Source organism: Stegostoma tigrinum, chromosome 5, assembly GCF_030684315.1.
Source record: "Stegostoma tigrinum isolate sSteTig4 chromosome 5, sSteTig4.hap1, whole genome shotgun sequence".
Taxonomy (NCBI): Eukaryota; Metazoa; Chordata; class Chondrichthyes; order Orectolobiformes; family Stegostomatidae; genus Stegostoma; species Stegostoma tigrinum.
Genome location: NC_081358.1, coordinates 35,252,976 through 35,279,752, shown reverse-complemented (window position 1 = coordinate 35,279,752; position 26,777 = coordinate 35,252,976). Strand labels below are relative to the sequence as shown.

General features: G+C 43.5%; 1 protein-coding gene across 3 annotated transcripts in view; it reads right to left on the bottom strand.

Annotated features, from left to right (window-relative positions):
• Positions 1-613: 613 nt before the first annotated feature.
• ca8 (carbonic anhydrase VIII) overlaps positions 614-26,777 on the bottom strand; it is a 68,043-nt gene continuing 41,879 nt past the window's right edge. For all 3 annotated transcript variants that reach the window (XM_048528445.2, XM_048528443.2, XM_048528444.2), the window contains one exon: positions 614-2,095. The gene's annotated coding sequence lies outside the window, so the exon portion shown is untranslated. The remainder of the gene's footprint in view (positions 2,096-26,777) is intronic.

Genomic DNA, 26,777 nt, shown 5'->3' with positions numbered 1-26,777 from the left:
TTTGGCTTTCATTAACAGGGGGATTGAGTTTAAGAGTCGTGAGATCTTGTTGCAGCTCTATAAAACTTTGGTTAGACCGCACTTGGAATACTGCGTCCAGTTCTGGGCGCCCTATTATAGGAAAGATGTGGATGCTTTGGAGAGGGTTCAGAGGAGGTTTACCAGGATGCTGCCTGGACTGGAGGGCTTATCTTATGAAGAGAGGTTGACTGAGCTCGGTCTCTTTTCATTGGAGAAAAGGAGGAGGAGAGGGGACCTAATTGAGGTATACAAGATAATGAGAGGCATAGATAGAGTCGATAGCCAGAGACTATTTCCCAGGGCAGAAATGGCTAGCACGAGGGGTCATAGTTTTAAGCTGGTTGGTGGAAAGTATAGAGGGGATGTCAGAGGCAGGTTCTTTACGCAGAGAGTTGTGAGAGCATGGAATGCGTTGCCAGCAGCAGTTGTGGAAGCAAGGTCATTGGGGTCATTTAAGAGACTGCTGGACATGCATATGGTCACAGAAATTTGAGGGTGCATCCATGAGGATCAATGGTCGGCACAACATTGTGGGCTGAAGGGCCTGTTCTGTGCTGTACTGTTCTATGTTCTATGTCTATGTTCTATAATATAACAGATTATTTCCCGGCATATAGGATATTTTGAAAAGTAATTTCTCAAAAATTTTCAGGTAATTTTAAAACAAGTATTTCAGCTGAATTTAGCACACTCCAACAATTTGCTCAGGACTTCAACTAATAGTTTAGATTGTAAGTTAGAACCATTTACAGTAGTGCTATCAAAAAGATTAAGTTTACGGCTTAAATTGTCAAAAGTGTAAAGGAAAGAAATGAAAATAAAGTAACAAATAGACAAAGGATACATTAAACAGGACATACAAAGAATGGAGAAAAATTACAGCCTGTTTTCTGGACGCATTACATTATCAAAAAGTTTGATTCAGCACTTTATAAAACAGACAAATATCTGATAATCTGTACTTGAGCTTTATAGGTTGCACACAAAATGTCACTAGAAGTTTGAGATATTCACTCAACTTTTCTTCCGTTAACACGTCCTCTCACCCCAACATCATTTGGAATGAAACTGCGTTAAAAATGATTGTACTTGATACACTAAATGCATCTCAAATGTAAATCCAACCAAAGATAAGCAAGGACTGCCAGCTTAAAAACACAATCAAAGCTTATAGAAACTATGTGTTATAGAGTGATATTTTAGCTTACTACCTCTCTAATGCGATTCATAGCAGCGGTTTGAACGAGCACAGATAACTTCAGTAAATTTGAGTATCATTCAGCAGCAGTATGGTTCAAAATAAAATGCTGTTGAGCCTGGTTTTAGTTTCTCATAGCAGCAAAATCCACATTACATAAATTTTAGTAATTGCAGCAGCATCTACTTTTTACAAAAGGAAGGACAGTATATAGCTCTTCCTTCTACGTAGATATTCAATTTAAAGTCACAGAAATTATTGAAGCTTTAAGAAAATAACTCTTTAAAATTTGACTTGCTGAGAAATAGCCAGATTAAATAATTGCTTTGACAAAAGGATAAACCAACTGGCTACTAAATTCTTTGTAAGGGCTGACACTCACTGCAGTATTGTTCAGAAATGTGGATAATCTACGCTTGTTCAAAAAACGAGAAAAATTCCTTTTAATTCTTATAAGCCACTGTATGCAAAATTGTATCATTTTATGCAGCAAAAAGCTATCAATACTTCGTAAACTTCCATCTCAACTTCAGAAATATATCTCAATGCTGAATTGTTAAATATTTGAAAGAATTTTTACACCAATAAAATGTTTAATGAATATCCATTTACAAAAAGCAAATGCATAAACAGTCTACAGAAACAATTATATGAAGCATCAGGGCACCTAAAACGAACTCTTGTTCTTGCACATCAGCTCTTTTTTCTGGAATATTTTGCAGAACTATGAGAACAAGCCAACTGCCACAGCTGCTTTTCACGACTGCATTAATTATAGAAGGCAACACAAAACATGCTTTGTATTTTGAAGGAGCAGCAGCTTCACAAAGATCCACTTCTCATACAGTGGGATACTGTGGGTTCATTGTCTTCACCCTGTTGAGAGAGAATGGGACATTCATGCCTGAGAAATTCCTTAGTAGAAGGTTCACTCTGTTCATTTGACTGATCAGACATATGGAATAACAAAACAGCAGTTCTAATATATCAGCGGTGTCTACCACTGCAGAATTCCTGTCTTACAAATTACTCCGTAGAATAATTTTATCTACGTGCTACTCAACTGGGTTTGAAACAAGCCCTGGTCCCATAAATACATTTCTTGTAGCTTTCAGTTGTGTGTTTCAGGTATTTGTAAACTGCTTGCAATGAAACAGCCACTTTATCTTGCACTTCTGTACAACTAAAATTCCAAAACTTTTTTTTTCTCCTGACATCAAGAACAAATGGGGTGAGAAATTGTTAAAATTTGAGCTTATTTGTTTTACAATGGGCCAATTCAAATCAATGAAAATCAACACCCTTTTTCTGTAAAGAACATTGAACAAATTAAACTCATTACTTTGGGTAAGTGTGCTGTGAGGGCAAATAACGAACCACTGAATTAGTTCTAACCTTTAAAAGTGAATTCTGAAGGGGAACCTCTCGTGGCCAGGTTCCTACCTGCTCCAGAGGTGTATAATAACATCTCTGAACAGGTTGATTAGGAAAAATAGGGATTTTGTTTTAATTAAAAATGGCTTCTGGATCAATTTAAAGGCAAACAGATATAATATTTACGTGCTTCATAACAATGCACACTCACAATAATAATCTGATCCTGACCAGTTGTCTGTCCACACAATCACAAAGGAAAAAATAACATGCTTTTATTTTGCTATATGTTGTCTGTTGTGATTCCTGTGTTGCAACAGAGATTCCACTTGAACAATACTTCATTGCCTGTGAAGCATTTCAGAATGTCCTAAAGATGAGAAGGGTGCGTTTAAATACAAGATTTATTTTCCTCTTCCTCAGATTTTTCTTCTGAGGCTCATTGTAAATTTGCTAAACACAGTGCGATGGCCATTTCTGTCATTTAAAACAATGGCCACTGTTTTAGTCAGGAGTATTAAATATGGATTGAATAAAATTCTTTGTTACCTTGAAGATTTAAAATATTGAAACCTAGATAGCTAATAAATTGAGTAACAATACAAAAGTTTTAGCTAACAAAAAGTGTGAAGCTGGATGAACACAGCAGGCCAAGCAGCATCTCAGGAGCACAAAAGCTGACATTTCGGGCCTAGACCCTTCATCAGAGAGTCTAGGGTCTAGGCCCGAAACATCAGCTTTTGTGCTCCTGAGATGCTGCTTGGCCTGCTGTGTTCATCCAGCTTCACACTTTGTTATCTTAGATTCTCCAGCATCTGCAGTTCCCATTATCTCTGATCAAAAGTTTTAGCTGCATTTTTAAAAATATCATTTTGAGGTATGGGGAGTCACTGTCTAGATTACGATTTATCACCCATCCCTAATTAACCAGAGATTAGTTTAAGAGTTATCCACATTGCTGTGGATCTGAAGTCACTTGAAGGCCAGACTAGGTAAGGATGGCAGCTTTTCTCCCTAAAGGGCATTAGTGAATCAGATGAGTTTTTCTGACAAGTGGCAACAGTTTTATGGTCATCATTCAACGCTGTTCCAATAAGAATCATTGGACTCTTATTTCCAGAATTTTACTGAATTCAAATTCTACTATCTGCCATAGTGGGATTCGAACCCTGTTTCCCAGAACATTAGAGATAACAAAGTGTGGAGCTGGATGAACACAGCAGGCCAAGCAACATCTCAGGAGCACAGCATCTGCAGTTCTCATTATCTCTTCCCAGAACATTACATGGGTTTCTGGATTAACAGTCCAAAGATGATATCACTACACTGTCACCTGCCCACACAAATGGAAATGGGGATCATGAGATAAGGATAGAAAATGAGCACGAAGCCACTCTCCTCCTCACCTTAGTGAAGAGAGATCTGAGTAATTAAAACAGATTTCCCTCATCATCATCCCAAATAAAAGCTGGTGGGTAGACAGAACTTAGGGTATATGACGCCCCTAGCAGCAGGCACCAAAAATAACAATCCACACATTTCTGTAAGCTCTCAAGAGAGGGGAGAGGGTGCAAGAGAGTCCCAGACATTCTTTATGGGACTAAATAAGAGCACTTTAGCTCCTTAAGGAGTGTATAATAAATGTCCCTGTTAATTCTGGTTTCTGGATGTTGTACTATTGTTTTCGTTTGGCAAGAACAGAGCAACATCAGCATGTTTAAAGAAGGGTCTCCCCCACTTCAAGTAGGTTAATGAAGGCTTCAGTGGCTGTGTCATATTAACCAATTTAACAGTATCAGTCAGGTAGAAGGGTTAAAAATTGCCCCAAACGTGTGCTGGAGAATAGAAAGGAAATCTTGAAATTTCAAAATGATAAGAACCCTTACTTTAATTACCATTAAAATTAGAAACTTCAAATCAAAAAACTTTATGTTCAGTACGTGAAACAATAATGTAAGCTTTTATTGATTGTTACACCTGAGCTGTTATACAACTATAGTTGTGTACTTCTATGCAAATGTTCTGGAATTTGAGCTTCAGCACCAATACGTTCTATGTGAATCTCAATATTACTGTTTTAATAAAATCTAGATATACACATGGAAGGTTTTTGTTTCTTCACTGGTAAAGGCATTTGGGGACAAACTGATTAAATGATTTTGCTGGAGCAATCTGGTAATGAGAAGCAACATTCATCAAAACAAAATCTGTGAACACCAGTAACTTCCAAGGTTAGTTATCTGCTGACTGGGGAAACTATACTACTGTATTTCTCTAAAAACTGCTTCGAATGAAATAGGTGGAGTGACCTCAGTGGAAGGACAAAATTGATCAGCGGCATGTTACCTAATGAAAATAAACTTAATATGTCATCTATTTACAGCATTTCACATGTTGGTGTACGGATGACTGGCAGTAGAAGACTCATCTTTGATCAAAGCAAAGAGAATAAAACAGAGCAACCAAAAAAAAACAAAAGAACTGCTGTTGCTGGAAATCAGAAACAAAAGTTGCTGAAAATACTCAACAGGTCTGACAGCATCCGTGAAGAGAAATCAGAGTTAAACGTTTCAGGTTGAGTGACCTCATAACTAATAAACCCCGCCACCACCCCCACTCCCAGTCCATGAGCTGTCTGCATGATCAAACCAATCACCATCATCCTCCACCACAGTATCTCTCACTCACACATTACACCTACTTGTTCTTAACTTGGGCTTCTGGCCTCATGTGGTTCAGGACACTATTTAAAAATGGTATCCTGCTGTTAAACTCTGAAGGACATGGAGGAAAGCCCTACTTGTGGATTTCCCAGCCTCAAGTACCCTCATATCTGACCTCCTTAGGAGCAGAAACAAATTATTCATCTTCACAATGCTCCAATGTTGGATCTTGTTCTGACACCTTCGGTGGAGGTAAGGCACCTTATGACATTGTGTAAACCTATGCTCATGTCTAATAGGTGCGTAAACTTAGTGCAACTGGCAAAGTTTTCAAAGAACTTAAAGTGTGTGGAGTTCTTTTTAAAACAAAAGACTATTTCATATTGCCTGTCATAAAACCATTACACTGTATGAGCAATTTCCCTTATCACCATTTTCACATTAAGATCTATCAAGTGAGCTTCGGGATGGATAGTTCCAATCAATTTTTCAATGGAAATATTTGTTCATATAAGGAATTAAGCACTTAACTGAAGTATTTGAAATCCATTCAATTAATATCTTATGCAAACAATTTATTGAATTTTTATTATTATAAATGTGTGTTTTTCTCCACAATAGTAATACCATCCATAGACACCGTCAGCACACCTCGTGAGCTGTGTTTATTGTGGTTAGTAAGCAAGTTTGTATAGAGAAGGAAGGTGTTGGTGAGTAGGGTTGAGGTTTGATATTTGTCATCTTGGGACTATGAAGGGGCATGGAGATGTTTGAGTGCATGGGGTGGCACAGGTAATGAGGGCCACGGAAGATGGGTGCATAGAATGGCACAGGAATAAAAGACATGGGTACAATGGTATAGGCTGTGGCAGAGGCTATAAGGAATCATGGGGATGGGCAAATGAGCAGAGGGTGGTAGAGCCATATGATATGAATAAATAAGCTTGGGATGCATGGATGACAAGAAACTTTGGGAATAGGTGGAAGGGTATTGGTTGGTTGGGGGAGGACATAGTGAGTATGTAAGAACGAAGAGTAGGAATAGGCAATTCAGCCCATTGAGTTCGCTCTGCCTTTTAATAGGATCATGGCAGATCTAACCTCAGCTTCACCTCCACTCTCCAGCCCTGTCTCCTTGTGAGGGTGTGAGGGGAAATGAGCAGGAGGGACACTTAATCTTTAAACTTTCACTGCATTGCTGAAGCCTGAAGCAGGCTGTGTCCAGTCCACCTCAAGTACCGGCAGCCACTTGGGCTATTCTCAGGTCCCCAAGTCCGGCTCTCAATCCAACCTTTCTTTATCCCCTCCTGCTGCCGACCCCTAACCTAGCCCATCTCCCTTCACTCCAGGCCTGAAATATCTGAAAAGCAGGCAGCCATTCTTTGTGGAGCTAGGATTTCTCCCATCTCTGTATGTTTACTCTTTCACTTAGTGGAGAGTGGGGTCTGCACAGTTTTCCCAGTGACTATTACCAAGTCTTTATCATTGTCATTTACATCAGTATGAATGCAGATAGTCATGCGACTATTAAAATGGCACCATATCAATATCGTCACAATTTTGTATGATCCTTTTGCTGACAAAAAGAAAAGGCTGGGCTGTGGTATGGCACCAATAATGGATTATCTCGTTACAATGTTCACTTGCTATTCTTCTGCACATGATTTAATGGAAACAGCCAGATGACAGATTCTGATTTATGTTTCCATTATTAGCTGCAGTCACAAACCCTTTGTTCTGGTTTTGTATCCAAATCCAGCCAAAGCAGATTTTTGTAAGTTTCTGGTGGGAGACCTTCGATACACCAGAAGAGATGCTGCAATATGAAGACATCAGCACTCAGGTTCCCGCTCCTCCACCAAGTGCTGGTTTTCTGGGACAAACAAGTTATCCCAGCACCTGGCACTGGAACTTCCAGGGTTGCCATTTTAATTATTGTGGCTCAAAAGCTGAGGACCATGTCGGTGTAAGAATCACTCAATGAAATCTACAAGATGCTTAGGGGACTCGACAGACCGGGAAGATGTGGAAAAGTGGTTCCCCCTTGTGGCAGAGTGTAGGACCAGAGGGTATATCATAGAGTAAGGGGTCACACACTTACAATAGAGAGGAGGCACTTCCTCTGAGTGGTAAGGAATGCCCTGGATTTGCTAAAGAAAGCTTTAAACATATTCAAGGCTGAGAGAGATTTTTAAATCAGGAAGGAATGAAGGGCTATGGAAAGTGGAGTTGAGGATTATCAGATCAGCCACGATGTCACTGAATGGTGAAGCAGATGCGATGCGCTGAATGACCTACTTTTGCTCCTACATTTTATGTTGTAAAAGCTCTGCCACATGTCACATGCTCATACTATCTTCCCTGCAGTGGTTACAATGGCAGGTTTTAGTAATACACCACTTTTGAAAGGACTGATTCTTGATACATTAGTCTCTGGGTGCACTTTGGATTTGAAGTGAGCTACAATTAATACACCAGCTGTCACAGGAAGTCAAACACAGGATACGTAAAGCACTCAATGGCTACACAAAGTAAACAGGCAATAATATTATCTTTTACAAATTGTATTTACTGTTTGCAGTTGGCAAAGTCCTGGAAGAGACTCCTAACACCTGCTGTACTGCTGTTCAACCATTAAAAAATAACCTGTTATTCTTTCCTAACGTCATTTAAGCTTTATCTTTTTATTATATGGTCAGATCTGCCAAGGCAGTGCTCACATTAACTTCCCTCCCCCTGGAAATGGTTAAGTAGTGAGTCAGATTTTTTTTTACTCACCTCATAGAGAGATGTTATGACACACCTCTGCAGCCGGTCGGATTGAACTTGGGTCTCCTAGCTCATAGGTAGGAACACTGCCACAGTGACACAACAGCCCCCAAGTACTGAGTGAGAAGATTCAGAGGAAGGTTCTCCGTTCACCAGCGATCAAATCTCTTAAATAACCAATTACTGGCCATTTGAGGACCTGAACTTCCCAATCAGCTGCATCCCCACGTGAAAAAAAAACTGACCAATTCGCCAGAAAAGAAATGATCTTTGTTGTGTTGAGGTTCTCAAAGTGCACCAACTTGATGACAATGGGGGCCATAGATAAAGGGTAATGGTGAGGACTCTGAAAGCCACTATCCTGCCCTTGCTTCCAATCCCCCGACCCTACTTACATGCAACAAAACAACAATGATCGACCTTCCCAAACACCAACAGGTCCCCTGGGGAACAGAACGAAACAACCAGCAGGCTTTAGGACCCAGGGCTGGCAGCTTCTTATTGGTCAGCAACCTCTGGTCATTGTGTTGAGATCCATGATGGGACGACATGCACTCGTTTATTCAGCCCATTGGTTCTGAATGAACTGATTGGCAGGCTATTGGAAACGTGTCCCAGCAACACGAGTGTGTTGTTTGTTGCCTCCTTACACACTTGCAGCACTTAGAGTCATTAAGATATACAGCACAGAAACAAACCCTTTGGTCCCATTTGTCCATGCTGACCAGATAACCTAAATATTGAGGGAGGATGGGGGAACTGAATTACTGGATCTGATGATAGTATTTTTGAAGGAGCAGCTACAGAGCCTGCTACTGGGCACAGGCTGCAAATGGAGGTGAGAAACCAAATCTAACAACATGGATAACAAAGTGTGGAGCTGGATGAACACAGCAGGCCAAGCAGCATCTTAGGAGCACAAAAGCTGACGTTTCAGGCCTAGAGAGGTCTAGGCCCGAAATGTCAGCTTTTGTGCTCCTGAGATGCTGCTTGGCCTGCTGTGTTCATCCAGCTCCACACTTTGTTATCTTGGATTCTCCAGCATCTGCAGTTCCCATTATCTCCTAACAACACGGACATGGTCTTGAGATTTTGTAGAATTCAGGGTTGGGCGGGGGGGAGGTGGGGGGTAGGTGGTGCGGAATGGAATATCAGTCTGGTAAGAGTGTACATTACATCAATAAGTGTATAGACTGGGCTCTGATTACATTGCCAGGACCCAATGACTGATGGTTCCCTCAGTCAGACCTATGCTTGTCTCCCTGTAGGTCAAGCTAGCAACGGCAGCAACCCAAAATATTCAAGAAATAAAATTCCACAGCAGGGGCAGAAGCAAGTCACAAGAAAACGTGTGTCCATCGCCTCTCCAAAGCTTTCTGAAAACCTCCTTCACAACTGTTGACTCAACTATTGCCTGTTATTCCTTCATCTCTCTGGCAGCCATTGCCTGCTTCTCAATACCTCACTCCTACCCATTGGGTTCAGTCCAGTGATAAATAAACCTTGCAGTTAACGCTCAGCCACCTGCCTCAGTCCTAGGACAATAGTCAGAGATTCTAAAATGTTATTTTGGAAATTGCATAGACCATAAAATATAGTAACAGAGAGTTTTGAGAGGATTTGTAGCTCAGGTTGAGGTTCTGGATGTGAGTTTGCCAGCGAGCAAACTCACATCCATATAGTAACAGAATTAGGCCACTGAGCCCATCAAGTCTGCTCTGCCATTTGATCATGGCTGATATGTTTCTCAACTCCATTCTCTAGGCTTCCCTCTTAACCTCGATCCTCTTACCAATCAAGAACCTATCTATCTGTCTTAAATGCACTCAACGACTTGGTCTCCACAGCCCTCTGTGGCAATGAGTTCCATGGCTTCACCCTCACCCTGGCTGAAGAAATTCCTCCTCACCTCAGCTCTAAAAGGGACATCCTTGTACTGAGGCTACCCCTCTATTCTAGTGCTCTTGAAATGAATGCCAACATTAGAATTGCTTTCCGAAATGGAGTTACGAGGTAGGGTAGAGTAGTGTCTAATGTCTATGTAAGCAGGAGCTGAAGTTGCCAGTACAGAGAGCCTCAGAAAGTGAAACATGAAAAATGCCTTATGGGTGGCAGGCAAAACAACAATCCTGTTGGCACACTTTTGTTTTGGCACTGTCTGAAGTTGGTTCAATATCTTTCTCCAGTTTCTCTGAAACACAAGATGTTACTTTTCCCCCCCTTTATTCAGTAACAGGATGAGGGCATCACTGGCCAGGCAGCATTTATTGCCCATCCCTAATTGCCCAGAGGACTGTTCAGAGTCAACCACATTGCTGTGGGTCTGGAGTCACATGCATGCCAGACCGGGTAAGGATAGCAGTTTCCTTCACTAAAGGGCATTAATGGACCAGATCGGATTTTCCGGACACTCGATAGTGGATTCGTGGACATTAGACTCTTAATTTCAGATATTTTATTGAATTCAAATTCCACCATCTTCTGTGTCAGGATTCAGACCTCGGTCTCTAGAACATTACCTGGGTCTCTGGATTAACAGTCCAGCAATAGTACCACTAAGCCATCACCTCCATGCTGCTACAGTTATTTGTCTTCTCTGCAACTTTAATAATTTTCAGTTTAAACACTGCTCTATATCTTTCTGGAGGCCATTTTACACAAAACGAAGACATTTCAAAACACATAATAGCAGGAAAAGAATTTGTTTCCTCATTGTAACATTTATATACAGGATAATACTCTCAAATGTTGATCTGTTATCTGTGAAAGCCTAGGGTCAACTTTCATACGCAATTTATGGAAAATTCCAGATATTTGGCCAAAAACAGGGGGTCCACTTTTATAGGGAAGTGACTTTTACTCAAGTATATATGGTACACCAATGGAATTGAAAAATCAGGAATCCATCAGGAAGCCAGTGACCATTTGATCAAGTCCCTAAATGGCTGAGTCATAGATGAGCATTTTCACAAACTTTATTCCCTATGAAAGAGAAAAAAAGAACTCCAGAAAGGAAACAGAGGATAGATATTGATGGCAAGAGTGTTAGTGCACAAGACAAGAAAATCTGTTTCTAAGTGCCAGTCATCTCAAATCAGGAATCTGAGGGGGTAACTACATGTTTTAGCTAAAACAGAATTGTTTAAAATTCTCAATCAGAATGATGGGAGCTAGGTTGAGGTTGTGCCAATTTCACTATGTCATCCCAAAAATACTAAATCTCCATTACAAATCATTCTTGGAATCACATTCCGTATTTTTAAAGTCCTATTTCTTTCGGGACAGAAGGAATGCCATGCTGTACAAATTGCTGGCCATAGTGTATCCTGCTGCTTTCATCATCTTTACGTCTAGGAAATTACACGGTCTGCTTGTTCTAGACCACCGCCTCTAACTAGAACAGTCTCCAATAGTTGACGAAATGTAGGTTATTACATATCAACAATTAGCTACATTGATCAGACAGACACAAGGCAGAACCAGATGTTAGGTCTCAGTCCTTCAGAATCCTAAGCCATCCTGGTCACTGATCCATGTGGGATCACAACAATGGATGGCACTCACAGTACCGACTCTCTCACATAATATACAGTATGCTCATTGCACCATTAAGTATTTACTTATTCCTGAGTGGCAGTCATAACTTATACTGGAGTCTTCAGAGAGAAATGGAGTGTAATTACCTTAAAACTGCATCAATTTCAGTATTACATCTATCAGTGAGAACTATTACAACACATCCCGGGGAGGATTGGAGTTCTTGAACAACAAATTTCATTTTCTACATTTTAAGGCACACACAATGAAAGTTATGTCTGATTTTCTCAATAAGAACAAAGACACCGATAGCCTCACTGTTATCATCTACCCAAAATCCAGGACACTGTCGTTGTAGGCCTTCCACCAACGTCAGTGTGATGTTACAGCATGTTCCACAGTCTCAGCTTTACCTCATCAGTTGGCATGTCACACCTAGCTAGCACCCCACATCCTCTGACTCAAAATTACATTTCAGTTTCTTTTACAAACATTTCATTTTTTCCGACTGAAACTATTTTTCCACATGTCCAATTGCCTTGGTCTCCCAAATCAATCCACATTTGAGAACGTTTTCTGTCAATTGTTTTAAGGGTCATTGAAATTTCCAAAACAGTAAGTTGAGAATTTCAACGAGGAAAGGCTGAGGGACTTGAGGCTGTTTTCATTAGACAGAAGAAGGTTGAGAGGTGACTTAATTGAAACATATAAAATAATCAGAGGGTTAGATAGGGTGGATAGGGAGAGCCTTTTTCCTAGGATGGTGACGGCGAGCACGAGGGGGCATAGCTTTAAATTGAGGGGTGAAAGATATAGGACAGATATCAGAGGTAGTTTCTTCACTCAGAGTAGTAAGGGAATGGAACGCTTTGCCTGCAACGGTAGTAGATTCACCAACTTTAGGTACATTTAAGTCGTCATTGGATAAGCATATGGATGTACATGGAATAGTGTAGGTTAGATGGGCTTCAGATCGGTATGACAGGTCGGCACAACATCGAGGGCTGAAGGGCCTGTACTGTGCTGTAATGTTCTATGTTCTATGTTCTATATACAGTGCCAGGAAAATGCAAGTGCCTTACTACCACTGTAGCCTTTGGTGAGAATTGTATTAATTCGTATAAAGAATTATTTTAGCAAAATGAGGATTCGTAATCATCTTTCTGCTGCTGAGATCTTACAGGATGCTACAACTGTTAAATGCAAGAGTAGTTCTGCTTAGGTTTGGGGAAAAAAAGGAGTGTGGGTAAAGTAGAAAGCAAGGGGAGGTTGGCCTTTCTCACTCAAGATGGGATGTGGGGAGAGAGAGGGTGTGAGGTGAGGAAGCCTGAGTTACGAGGAATTGGGGCAAGGGGTGGATTTACGAGGAAAATGTGGAGGATGGGTTACAGCTCTGTGCTGAGTGGGAGAGGGCAAGACACAGAAGTGGCCCGGAGTCATGGGAAACAACTGAGTGAAGTAACCTGGAAGAGCAAGCAGGGCAGCCCGTGGATGAGGGTGGGGGCAAGAGGACAGGGTAAGGTAGCCTGGTGGCAATGTAGAAGTAGTCCTGGCATAGCATACAAGCTTGGGGACAGGTGGGGCAATGGGGTAGGAGTGGTGTGGGGGAATCTGGGCAATACAGGAGAGCAAGCCCAGAGCTGAAGCTTAAGAATAAAAATCAATGCAGAAAATATGTACACTAAATCAAGGAATGGTGTCGCAAGATACAAGGTAGATGTTTGATCATTACATTTTTTTTAAATTGCCCCATTTCTAAACTAGGAAGTTATAAACAGCTATTACTTCACTTTATTTTGATTTTTTCAAACTGGATAAACTAATTAATAAAACTAAAATGTCTGATTTCTTTTTAAAATGAGTCAATTATGTAATAAATGTTAACTATGTAAAGCAAGGCAAATGGCATGCTGCAACTGCGTGCGTTTAAGGGATTTTTATTGCATTCCACTCCAACTATATTTGCTCAAAAGGTGTCTGCAGCTCTGAGTTGAGTTACAGTCAAAGCTGCAGATACCACAAGGCATCAAAGGAACGAAACTGTTACTAGGGCCTATTTGTTCCGGGAGGCAATCAAACATCTTACTTCAAACAGACCTTCAGGAGCTGAGAGTTCCAAAGGTCACAACAAAGTTGCTGGAAAAGCTCAGCAGGTCTGGCAGCATCTGTGAAGGAAAAAACAGAGTTAATGTTTCAGGTCCGGTGAGCCTTCCTCACATTGCCAGACCTGCTGAGATTTTCCATCAACTTTGTTTTTGTTCCTGATTTACAGCATCCACAGTTCTTTCGGTTTTTACTTCGTTCCAAAGCTCACGTTGCCTACCCTAAGCCAGAGTTAAAGCATCTCTTCACAGCTGCAGAAGAACTCCCAAAGTTAGAGCTGCATGATGCAAGCAGGAATCAACATTGAAAAAGCTAACTGAAGGAGTAAGTTCAAAAGCAGAAACTCAAATATAAATCTCTGAATTTCTACTCAAACCAGACCCCAAGTATGCAAAATGAGTCGGTTACAAGGTTAAATATATGGATTTTTTTTAAAAATGGTGTGGAGGCATGGATTATTTTGTCTTATGGTCCCCTGGCATGCACACACAGGGAATAGCTGGCACTGTTCTGCTGGGACAGACTGCTAAAGCAGACTGGGACCAGCACCACAGATCAAGGGTATTTGACAGTGCTTTTAAAGAACTCTCTGCAGGTGGGCAGAGAATTCAGGAAAGGCTTGACTCAAAAGCAGCAAGAGCAAAGATTCAACTTTCTACCCCTATTTTTTAAAAATCATAGAACATGCTTTATTTTCATTTTGCTTATCTGTATCTTAAACATCCTAAAATATTTCCAGTCCTATTCACTCTGCAACAGCATTACTGTAATATTTATTACAGTGAATACAGATTGACTTGTTAATTTCTACCAATCCATAATTTGTTGTGAATGATTTGAGCAATTGACTATATACCTAAAGTTTGATTTTCATTACATTTTTCCTGATGTCAGAATAGTTACTAACAATTGTAGCCTTCTCTCTGTCCTTTCCTGACCCACCCTGGGAATTTTTACCCAGCATTTGGCCTGGGGTGTCCTATAGGGATGGAAAACAGCAAGTTGCACACTTTTGCGGTTTCTGAAACGCAAACCAGTCCCGTCTGATTTTGCCTGATATTGTGTGTTTCACAGGCCTGCCTCAGGTTTATGGAGCAGTCTGTGAGCAACGATGGAGAGTGGGTGGCAGGCAGTCCCATCCTTTGCTCAGCTCCCATCACCACCCACAGATCACCCAAACACCACCCCCCCCATCACCACCCAAAGATCACCCAAACACCAACCCCCCATCACCACCCAAAGATCACCCAAACACCATCCCCCCATCACCACCCACAGGTCACCCAAACACCACCGGCCCCCACCTACAAAATCACCCAAACCACCTATCCCCACCCAATTTACCCCCCTACCAGGTCACCCAAACACAACCTCCCCCCACCCACTAGATCATTCCTATACCCTCCCACAGGCATTCACACACATTATGTACAGTCCTCAGGAGCCAATGGCAATAGATGATTATTTTAAAAACAGCTGTAAAAAGGAAAGTTTCGGGTCAGGACCCTTCTTCTGAAGAAGGGTCGTGACCTGAAACATCAAGCCTTCCTGCTCTTCTGATGCTGCTTGGCCTGCTGTGTTCATCCAGCTTCACACCTTGTTATCTCAGATTCGCCAGCATCTACAGTTCCTACGATCTCTAAGAAGAAAGCTTGGACGATCTAAAACTCAATCAAAAGCAGATTTCAAAAAGAAAAAGAATTGAAACAAATTGGAGACACCATCCAGTGAGGGCTCAGTGGCTGCTTAAAATTCATGGAGGGGAGGGAAATGAGGATGAGAACCCTTGCACAGCAAGGTGCTACAGCTGGGCTGTTTTAACTATAACTAACAAACTTGTCCATATTTAATTTTATACCTGCCTTTTGGCTGTCCCAGCACTAGGTGGAGCAGTTGTACCTCCTTGCGCTGACTTGGCTGGTCCATTTATATATACGATGCAACAACAACTTGGATACCTTTGACATAATAAAATGTCTCAAGGCACTTCAAGAGTATTACAATTTTATTTAAAAAGGATCATGTAAGAAGATATTTGGTCAGATGAGTAAATGCTGGGCAAAAGACACAGCTGTGGCTTTTTGCAGTTGTGGGTGAAGTGTTTTGATGACTGAGTTACATGGTGCCTGATCCTCTGTGGCCTGAGGAAAATTCTCACGCAAATTGCTGCCTTCCACCTCATTAATTAAGCAACTGAGGCGTTGGCCATGCTCTGTGGGGAACTGTGTGGGCAGGGAGTGGGTAAAGTAAAAGCACTCAGCACTGCTGGGACCTTCCAACATACACCCCAGCCCTGACATTGCAGACCAGGCACATTCACTGTCTCTCTCGCTAAAGGTTATACTCCACTCACAGACTATCAAAAGAAGAATGGTGACCCAACTACCCATTTCCAGGGCTGGAATCTGGAGGAAAGCTCCCTCACCTGGCCACCAAATGAGGACACACTGCCAGAGTGGCCAAAAATTACGAACACAGGAATTGGAAAATCAGGCAGAAACAGACATTACCATGAGGCAGTATGCTGGGAACAGTCAATAAGCTGGAACAAACATGCTGCAGAAGTCCAATAGGTGTTCAGAACAGTATTGACTTTGACATTGATGGTATCTACCTGCTTTCATGGAAAGGTCGGTGATTGCTATGTAAAGCCAGGTCCAGCCAAACACTCACCGTCTGCTGGATGTGTGCGTGGATCTGCATCCATTGCTTTAGTTCTGGTGTCCACATCAGCAGGGTGAAGGGGCGGGCAGGGAGGGCAACAGACCTTTAGCCCATCCTCAGTGCCCCTTGCACTCAGGGAGACAGGTCGCTTCCAGGGGTTGTCAAGAGGAAAAAAGAAATCACAAAAGCACTCCAGAAGCTCATTCTCAAGACATTCCAGTGGAACCCAGCCTCTCCACCACCCCTCTCCCCCATGCCTGTGATCCCAAAACCTAAACAACTACAAGCTATGAGCAGTGAACCTGGATCTGAGGAGGAGGAGTCAGTCAGTTGATCTGGGGCCTCTGAAGGCCCAAATAGCCAAGTCACCTGTGTCCACTAGCCAAACAGAAAGCAGGCCCCCTCCACACCAGGATGCAGACATCATCACTGCACAGCCAATTAAGGCACATCCATATCCACAAGACCATAAGACCCTGGAGCAGAATTAGGCCATTCGGCCAGTTTGAGTCTTCACTCAGTCTGCATTCCACAGCCTTCTGCATTTCAGTTCTGAAGGGTCATCCCTTCACTCTGAGGCTGTGCCCTCGGGCATTAGTCTCTGCCACTACTGGAAACACCTTCACATCCACTCTATCCAAGCCTCTCCATATTCTCTAAGTTTCAATGAGGTCCCCACCCTGCCATCCTTCCAAACTTCGAGCATAGACCCAGAATCCTCAACCGCTCCTCATATGACAAGCGCTACATCCCCAGGGTCATTCTTGGAAAGGTCCTTATGAACCCCCTCCAATGCCAGCAGATCCTTCCTTAGATATGGAGCCCAAAGCCACCTGAAATATTCCAAATACAATCTGACCAGAGCTTTACACAGCCTCAGCAGTACATCTCTACACTTGTATTCTAACCTTTTCGAAATGAATGCTGACATTGCATTTGCCCTCACTGCCAGCTGAACCTGCATATTAACCTTGACAGAATCCTGAACAAGGACTCCCACATCATTGTACTTCAGCTGTCAAAGATGGATCATGTTGTGCCTTCACAGTATAGAAGAGGCTTCCCAAAGAGGCAAGATTCAGGCCTCGATAGGAGCGTCTCAGTCTGCAACTTTATCCAGATGTGTATTGTACAACCAGAAGTTGTCATTTCCTATTGCAACTAGAATTCTGACAGTAAACCATCATGGAAGCACCACAACCCCAAAGAAAAGGCTGTCTTCCACAACTGTGTCCTTGCATAGCTGCATTTGAGAGAGCGTGCGAGAGAGAGCGCGCGAAAAAAATCTGGAAGTTGCGTTGTGTCATCTTCCAGAGCTTGCTAAGGAAGATGGTTGGAAAGTTCCTGTTTCTCATGATACTTGATTAATTTACATGACAAGGAGGCAATTAGTGTGCACAATGTAATGCTTTTTTCTGAGGTCATAGTTTTAAATTTATATTCTTGGATAATGAACAATATGCCAATGGGTCCAAATTGAAAACAAAAATGAGTAACATTTCTGAATAAGTGGAGAGGTAATAACAGTACATGCCCCTAGAGTTTCTCACTATCCCTGAATATTACTTTATTCACTTTTTAGTGGCTGCAACTGTTTTGTGAAGTTATTGTGCAAAGCTCACTTTTGATTAGATATAGCAAGATTCCAGCTCTGTTAGAGTGGTAGCGAAGTAAGGCTCCACTCGAGACCATTCATAATGTTCTGAAGAATGAAGAACAGTACAACACAGGAACAGGCTCTTCAGCCCACCAACACTACACGTACTGGTCCTTATCCCTCTATTCCCTGCCTATTCATATATTTGCCAGAAACCTGTTAAATGTTGCTATTGTATCTGTCTCCACCATCTCCTCTGGCAGTACATTCCAGGCATTTACCAGTGTCTGTGTAAAAAAAACCTGCCTCTCACATCTCCTTTCAACTTCCCACTTTTACTTTAAACCTATATCCCCTCGTAATTGATGTTTCAACCCTGGGAGAACAACTCCGACTATCCATTCGATCCATGTCTGTCAATTTTGTAAATGCGTATCAAGTCACCCCTCAACCTCTGATATTTAAGTGAAAAGAAACAAAATTTGTTCAATATCTCCTCACAGTTAACACCTTCCAAACCAGGCAACATCCTGGTAAATCATTTCAGTACGCGCTCCAAAACTTGCACATTCTTCTTGTAGGCTGGGGAACAGAAGTGTACACAATATTCTAAATGTGGCTTAACAAATATCTATACAGCTGCAACAGGGCTTGCCCAGCTTTATAGTCTATACCCCAAGCGACGAAAGCAATCATGCCATATGCCTTCTTGACTACCTTATGCATTTATGCTGCCATTTTCAGGGAGCTATGGACCTGTACGCTTACCTCTCTATGTTGATGCTACTAAGGTTCTGCCATTTACTGTATACTTCCCTCCTGCGTTAGATCTTCCAAAACACATCACCTCACATTTGTCTGGATTGAACTCCCTCTGCCTTTTCTCTACGCAAGTATCCAGAATATTTATATCTTGCTGTATCCACTGGCAATCCTCCTCACTATCTATAGCTCCCCAATCTTTGTGTCGTTTGAAAAATTATTAATCAGGCCACTTAGATTCTCCTCCAAATCATTTATAAAAATATTTCAAACAGCAGGGGTCCCAGCACTGACCCCTGTGGAATACCACTGGCCACAGATCCCCCAATCTGAAAAACACCCTTCCACCACTACTCTGTCTTCTTTGACTAAGCCAGTTCTGTATCCATTTTACCAGCTCACCATGGAACGCATGTGACTTCACATTTTATATAAGGCTGTCCGGAGGGACCTTGTCAAAGGCCTTGCTAAAGTCCATGTAGACAACATCTACCACCCTGCCCTCAATCATCGTTGTCACTTCCTCAAAAAATTCTATTGAGTTTGAGAGACACAACTTCCCCAAACAAAGCCAATAAGTCCGTATTTTTCCAGATGTCAGCAAATCCTATCCATAAGAGTCTCCTCCAATAAACTTCACTACCACTGATAGAAGGCTCACCAGCCTGTTACTTCCCAGATTATCCCTAATGCCATTCTTAAAGAGAAGAACAATGTTGCCAATTTTTCAGTTGTCTGGGACATCTCTAAAGACTAAAGAGGATACAAAGAATTTGTATAGGGCCCCAGCAATTTCCTCACCTGTTTTTTTTCCCTCAACATTCTGGGATAGATCCTATCAGGTCCTGGGGACTTGTCTATTTTTATGCTTTTCAAAATACCCAATATCACGTTTTTTTTTACACTGACATACTCTAGAATATCACCATACCCCTCTCTCAACTTACTGTCCACCACATCCTTCTCCTTTGTGAATACCAATTCAAGTATTTGTTAAGGACCTCAACCACGTCCTCCAGCTCCACATAAATTCTCTCCTTCCTCCTTGAGTGGGCCTACCCTTTCCCTAGTTATCCTCTTGCTGCTAATACATATGTAAAACACTTGCAGTTTCCTTTTATCCTGTTTGCCAAAGACATTTCAAGGCCCCTTTTAGCCCTAATTCCTTGTTTGAGTTCTTTCCTGCTATCTTTGTCTTCAGTTCCTAAACCTTACATATTTCTCCTTTTACTTTTTGGCTAAGCTCTCAATTTCTCATTCTCCAAGAATGATGAATCTTTCCATCATGATCCTTCATTTTCACTGGGTGGGGTACCCTTTGAAGGGTCAGTCAGGACCCAATAGGCTGAATGGCCTGCTTCCACACTTCTATCCTATCCTGTGTAAGTAAGTATCTTAAAAAAAACTTGCAGAATTATGGTCACTATTCCCGAAATTGGACTAGTTACATATTGTTTTAAAATAAAATCCAGGATGCACTTAAACTGTGTCCCCCCGCCCCCCCCCCCCCCCCCCCGCCCCCCCCACCCCGCAACCCATCCAAGCCCCTGGCACTTTAGCAAGCCCCAGTTAATGTAGGGAAAGTTAAAATCACCCACACAACAGCCTGGTTGTTGTTTTACACTTCTTCCCCTACCATCTTACCCTTTTTGTTCACATCCCTGAGGCCTTGGCAACCTTTGAACTCCACTTATTTCCATTCAGCCTCTTGACATTAATAGTATTGCGCCCACTTTACCACCAAGCACATGATTTTACACAATCCAACATCCATGTTGGCCCTACACCCTTCCCAGGTCAGAGGTCAGAGTTCTTGTGACCCAACTGACCATCCCATTTCCACAGATCCCAGCTGCATCCTATTCACTGAAGTCCCACTGAGATATTTGCAATTGTCCCCAAGCACAATTACCATTGCCTCAGGCCAAACGCAATAAAGCCCACCCCCATAGTCAGGTTGGACATTTCCTCCAGGACTCCATACCCAGACTAATGAACCAATCTCCATAACTGGCCATGGTAGACCCCTCAGACATATAGTCCAGACTGACCTCCTGTACTGATGTCTCAAATTCCTGGTGATAATGGGAACTGCAGATGCTGGAGAATCCAAGATAACAAAGTGTGAAGCTGGATGAACACAGCAGGCCAAGCAGCATCTCGGGAGCACAAAAGCAGACGTTTCGGGCCTAGACCCTTCATCACAGAGGAGGATGGGGAGAGGGTTCTGAAATAAATAGGGAGAGAGGGGGTGGCAGACCGAAGATGGAGAGAAAAGAAAATAGGTAGAGAAGAGAGTATAGGTGGGGAGGGGATCGGTCAGTCCAGGGAAGACGGACAGGTCAAGGAGGTGGGATGAGGTTAGTAGGTAGGAAAGGGAGGTGCGGCTTGGGGTGGGAGGAAGGGATGGGTGAGAGGAAGAACAGGTTAGGAAGGCAGAGACAGGCTGGGCTGGTTTTGGGATGCAGTGGGGGGAGGGGACGAACTGGGCTGGTTGTGTGATGCAGTGGGAAGAGGGGACGAACTGGGCTGGTTTTGGGATGCGGTGGGGGAAGGGGAGATTTTGAAGCTAGTGAAGTCCACATTGATACCATATGGCTGCAGGGTTCCCAAGCGGAATATGAGTTGCTGTTCCTGCAACCTTCGGGTGGCATCATTGTGGCAGTGCAGGAGGCCCATGATGGACATGTCATCAAGAGAATGGGAGGGGGAGTGGAAATGGTTTGCGACTGGGAGGTACAGTTGTTTATTGCGAACCGAGCGGAGGTATTCTGCAAAGCAGTCCCCAAGCCTCCGCTTGGTTTCCCCAATGTAGAGGAAGCCACACTGGGTACAATGGATACAGTTTACCGCATTGGCAGTTGTGCAGGTGAACCTCTGCTTAATATGGAAAGTCATCTTGGGGCTGTTCCTGCCCCACCGAACTCATCTCCACCTATCTGGACTCCATTTTCTCCCCTTTGGTCCAGGAACTCCCTATCTACGTCTGTGACACCACCCACGCCCTCCACCTCCTCCAGAACTTCCAATTCCCTGGCCCCCAACACCTCATTTTCACCATGGACGTCCAGACCCTATACACCTGTATTCCGCATGCAGATGGCCTCAAGGCACTCCGCTTCTTCCTGTCCCGCAGGCCCAACCAGTCCCCCTCCACCAACACCCTCATCCGCCTAGCCGAATTCGTCCTCACCCTCAACAACTTCTCTTTCGATTCCTCCCACTTCCTGCAGACTAAGGGGGTGGCCATGGGCCCCAGCTATGCCTGCCTCTTTGTTGGTTACGTGGAACAGTCCCTCTTCCGCACCTACATAGGCCCCAAACCCCACCTCTTCCTCCGGTACATTGATGACTGTATCGGCGCCGCCTCTTGCTCCCCAGAGGAGCTCGAACAGATCATCCACTTCAACACCTTCCACCCCAACATTCAGTTACCTGGGCTATCTCCAGCACATCCCTCACCTTCCTGGACCTCTCAGGCAACCAGCTTGTAACTGATGTCCATTTCAAGCCCACCGACTCCTACAGCTACCTAGAATACACCTCCTCCCACCCACCCTCGTGCAAAAATTCCATCCCCTATTCCCAATTCCTCTGCCTCTGCCACATCTGCTCCCATGATGAGGCATTCCACTCCCGCACATCCCAGATATCCACGTTCTTCAAGGACCCGCAACTTCCCCCCCACAGTGGTCGAGAACGCCCTTGACCGCGTCTCCCGCATTTCCTGCAACACATCCCTCACACCCCGCCCCCGCCACAAAAGCCCAAAGAGGATCCCCCTCGTTCTCACACACCACCCCACCAACCTCCGGATACAATGCATCATCCTCCGACACTAGCGCCATCTACAATCCAACCCCACCACCCAAGACGTTTTTTCCATCCCCACCTTTGTCTGCCTTCCGGAGAGACCACTCTCTCCGTGACTCCCTTGTTCGCTCCACACTGCCTCCAACCCCACCACACCCGGCACCTTCTCCTGCAACCGCAGGAAATGCCACACTTGCCCCCACACCTCCTCCCTCACCCCCATCCCAGGCCCCAAGATGACTTTCCACATTAAGCAGTGGTTCACCTGCACATCTGCCAACGTGGTATACTGTATCCACTGTACCCGGTGTGGCTTCCTCTACATTGGGGAAACCAAGCGGAGGCTTGGGGACCGCTTTGCAGAACACCTCCGCTCAGTTCGCAATAAACAACTGCACCTCCCAGTCGCGAGCCATTTCAACTCCCCCTCCCATTCTTTAGATGACATGTCCATCATGGGCCTCCTGCAGTGCCACAATGATGCCACCCGAAGGTTGCAGGAACAGAAACTCATATTCCGCTTGGGAACCCTGCAGCCCAATGGTATCAATGTGGACTTCACCAGCTTCAAAATCTCCCCTTCCCCCACCACATCCCAAAACCTGCCCAGTTCGTCCCCTCCCCCCACTGCATCCCAAAGCCAGCCCAGCCTGTCTCTGCCTCCCTAACCTGTTCTTCCTCTCACCCATCCCTTCCTCCCACCCCAAGCCGCACCTCCATTTCCTACCTACTAACCTCATCCCACCCCCTTGACCTGTCCGTCTTCCCTGGACTGACCTATTCCCCCCCACTACCTCCCCACCTATACTCTCCTCTCCATCTATCTTCTTTTCTCTCCATCTTTGGTCCGCATCCCCCTCTCTCCCTATTTATTCCATAACCCTCTCCCCATCCCCCTCTCTGATGAAGGGTCTAGGCCCGAAACGTCTGCTTTTGTGCTCCCAAGATGCTGCTTGGCCTGCTGTGTTCATCCAGCCTCACACTTTATTATCTCAAATTCCTGGTCTGCTTTCACCTGATTTGCAGGACTGACCATGATCCAAATCCCAGACTGCAGGGGCTCTGTCTTACAACCTTCCAGGGATCTGTGGGCATGATTGAGCAGGGCCAACACTGTGGACTAGAATAGGATGTGACTCTTTATTGACTGCGGTGAAAGCTGACTGGCTGTGGCCACTCTTCACACCACTGAAGAACACTGCCACTTTAACACTCACACGTGGCGACTTGTTGTGGCCATAGCTACAATACTGATATAACACGGTGGTGTAGAGTTACAGGTCAACCCCCTAACCGACAGACAGATTAACTGTTCAGTCCTCCCCATCATCTCAAGTTACCTGCTTTCTCCTAAAGGGAGGCTGGTGCCCTGTAACTGCAACAAAACTGTGTGTGCTAATGAAGTAGTGAACCAAAGTCATGCTAACAACCAGGTAGTGAGGGGGAGGCAATGGCCTGGTTGTATTAGTACTCGACTGTTAATCCAGAGACCTAGGTAATACATGGAGACCTGAGCACAAATCCCACCAGGGAAGATGGTGGAATGTGAATTCAATAAAAATCTGGAATTAAGAGTCTAATGATGATCATGAGCTCACCGTCCCATGTTAGAAAAATTAATAGTCCACTCACGTCCTTTAGGAATGGAACTGCCATCCTTACCTTGTCTGGGTTACATGTGACTCCAGACCCACAGCAATGTGATTGACTCTTCCTTGCCCTCTCAGCAATAAATACTGGCCCAGGCAGCAGTGCCCACATCCTATGAATGAATTTTTAATAAGTACAAAGCTAAGAGCTAATAAGATGTGTGTATCTATAGCAATTGAAAAGCATCATGTGTGGACAAAGGGTTGCTCTACACACAAACAGCCATAAGACACGGGAGCAGAAATAGGCCATTCAGCCCATTGAGTCTACGACATAATTCAATTAGATCATGGCTGATCTGATAATCCTCAAGATAGTGCAGAAGTCTTTGACACTATTACCTGTAACTCTCCTAACCAAGTTGTTCCAAGCTTCTACTCAGCAACATGGAAATTTCCCAGGCAAATCCCATACACAACAAACAGGACTAACCCAACCCAGCCATTACAAAACACATCTGTCCACTCGCCATCTGTAAAGTGATGGAAGGGGTCAATATAGTGCCATCAAGCAACAAGTTGCTTTGCAAAAACTTGGTCACAGGACCATTGAGGTCCTGGCCTCATTATAACCTTGGTTCAAACATAAAGGAACTGATCTCCAGACCTACAGAGTGAGGCACTGCCTTTGACATAGAGGCCATATTCAACTGAGTGTGGCATCAAGAAGCTCGAGCAAGAGTCAGAGTTAATGGGAAATGCTCTGCTGGCTGGTTAACTGACCTCTGTTGGAGGTCAGAGATAGTAAGACTCGCAGATGTTGGAGTAGGAGATAACACAGTGTGGAGCTGGAGGAACACTTCAGAAATTTCTGAAGGGTCCCGATCCAAAATGCCAACTTTCCTGCTCTTCTGATGCTGCCTGGCCTGCTGTGTTCCTCCATCTCCACACTGCGTTATGTCTTGGAGGCCAGTTATTGCAGCTCCAGGGCATCTCTGCAGGAGTTCCTCAGGGTAGCGTCCTAGGCCCAGCCATCGTCAGCCACTTCATCAATGACCTCTCCATCATAAGGATAGATGTAGGGATGTTCAGCACTATTCATGCCTCCTCAGATACTGAAGCAGTCCATGTTCAAATGCAACAAGCTCTGGACAATATCCAGACTTGGACTGACAGGTAGCAAATAACATTCATGCCACACAAATGCTAGGCTATGCCAATCACCAATAAGAGACAATCCAACCACCATCCCTTGACATTCAATGGTGTTACCAACTGAATCCCCAATATCAACATCCTGGGGTTACCAGTGACCAGAAACTCAACTGGGTTCGCCACAAGCACAACAGCTACGATAGGAGGTCAGAGGTTAGTAATACTGCAGCAAGTTACTCACCTCCTGACTCCGCAAAGCCTGTCCACCATCTATAATACATAAGTCAGGAGTGTGATGGAATACTTCCCACTCCCCTGGATGAGTGGATCCCCAACAATGCTGAAGAAGTTTGGTACCATCCAGGACAAAGCATTTGATTGGCATTACATTCATAAGCATCCACTTCCTCCAGCAACGCTCAGTAGCAGCAGTGTGTACTATCTATGAGATGCACCGCAGGAATTCACCTCAGATCCTCAGGCAGCACCTTCCGAACCCACAACCACTTCTATTTAGAAGAAAAGGGCAGTAGATACATGGGAAAACCACCAACTACGAGTTCCACTCCAAGCCACTCTCCCTCTTGACGTCCTTCATTGTCACTGGGTAAAAATCCTGGAACTCCCTCCCTAACAGCATTGTGAGTGGATATACACCTAACAGACTATGCAGTTCAACAACACTTAAGGGCAAGTAGGGATGGGTAATAAATGATGGGTTTGGTATGAAAGGCCAGCTCTTTGAAAAGTATTTTTTTTTAAAAAAAGCACGAATATTACAGTTTCAAACTAGATTTTCAGATTTCTAAGAATTTGGGTTTTTGTCCTCTTTCTCATCTGTAAAATTAGCATTATTGAAATTCAGTCCTGACCAAATGTGCAGTGAATTAGCATTAGGTTCAGAAAAATCATTAGAACAAGCTTCCCCAGTGGAAGACTAATGCAGTTGATATTCCTATTAATTAATTAATCACCTCTATTTTAACAGTATTGTTCTGCTTTCTAAAAGTGGATCCAATTCCTTCAGGACAGAATGACCTATTTAGTGGGTACAAACAAAAGGAGCAAAAACAGTATTTAATTTCCCATCTCTCTACTTAGTAAATTCTGCAGGAATATTCTAAGTCATGAGTATATATTTAACAAACAAAATAGTGTAACAGAACCGTTATCCTGCAATAACAAGATGTACAGCTGGATGAATACAGCAGGCCAAGCAGCATCAGAGGAGCAGGAAGGCTGACGTTTTGGGCCTCGACCCTTCAGAAAATTATCCTGCTACACTGGGCATTGAACCACAATGGTGTTATAAAGGATAGATGGTCCAAAGCATAATTAAAGAAAGGTGTAGTTTTTGAAAGGAGCATCTTAAAAGCAAGTGAGGGAAAAAAAATGGAGGGAATTCCTGAGCTTAGGATCAAGGTAGTGTAAAAAGGCACAGACACCAATGGTGGAGCAATTAAAGTTAGAAATATTCAGGAAACCTCACAGGAATGTAAACATCTGACAGTTATACAGTCTTAGAATCATAC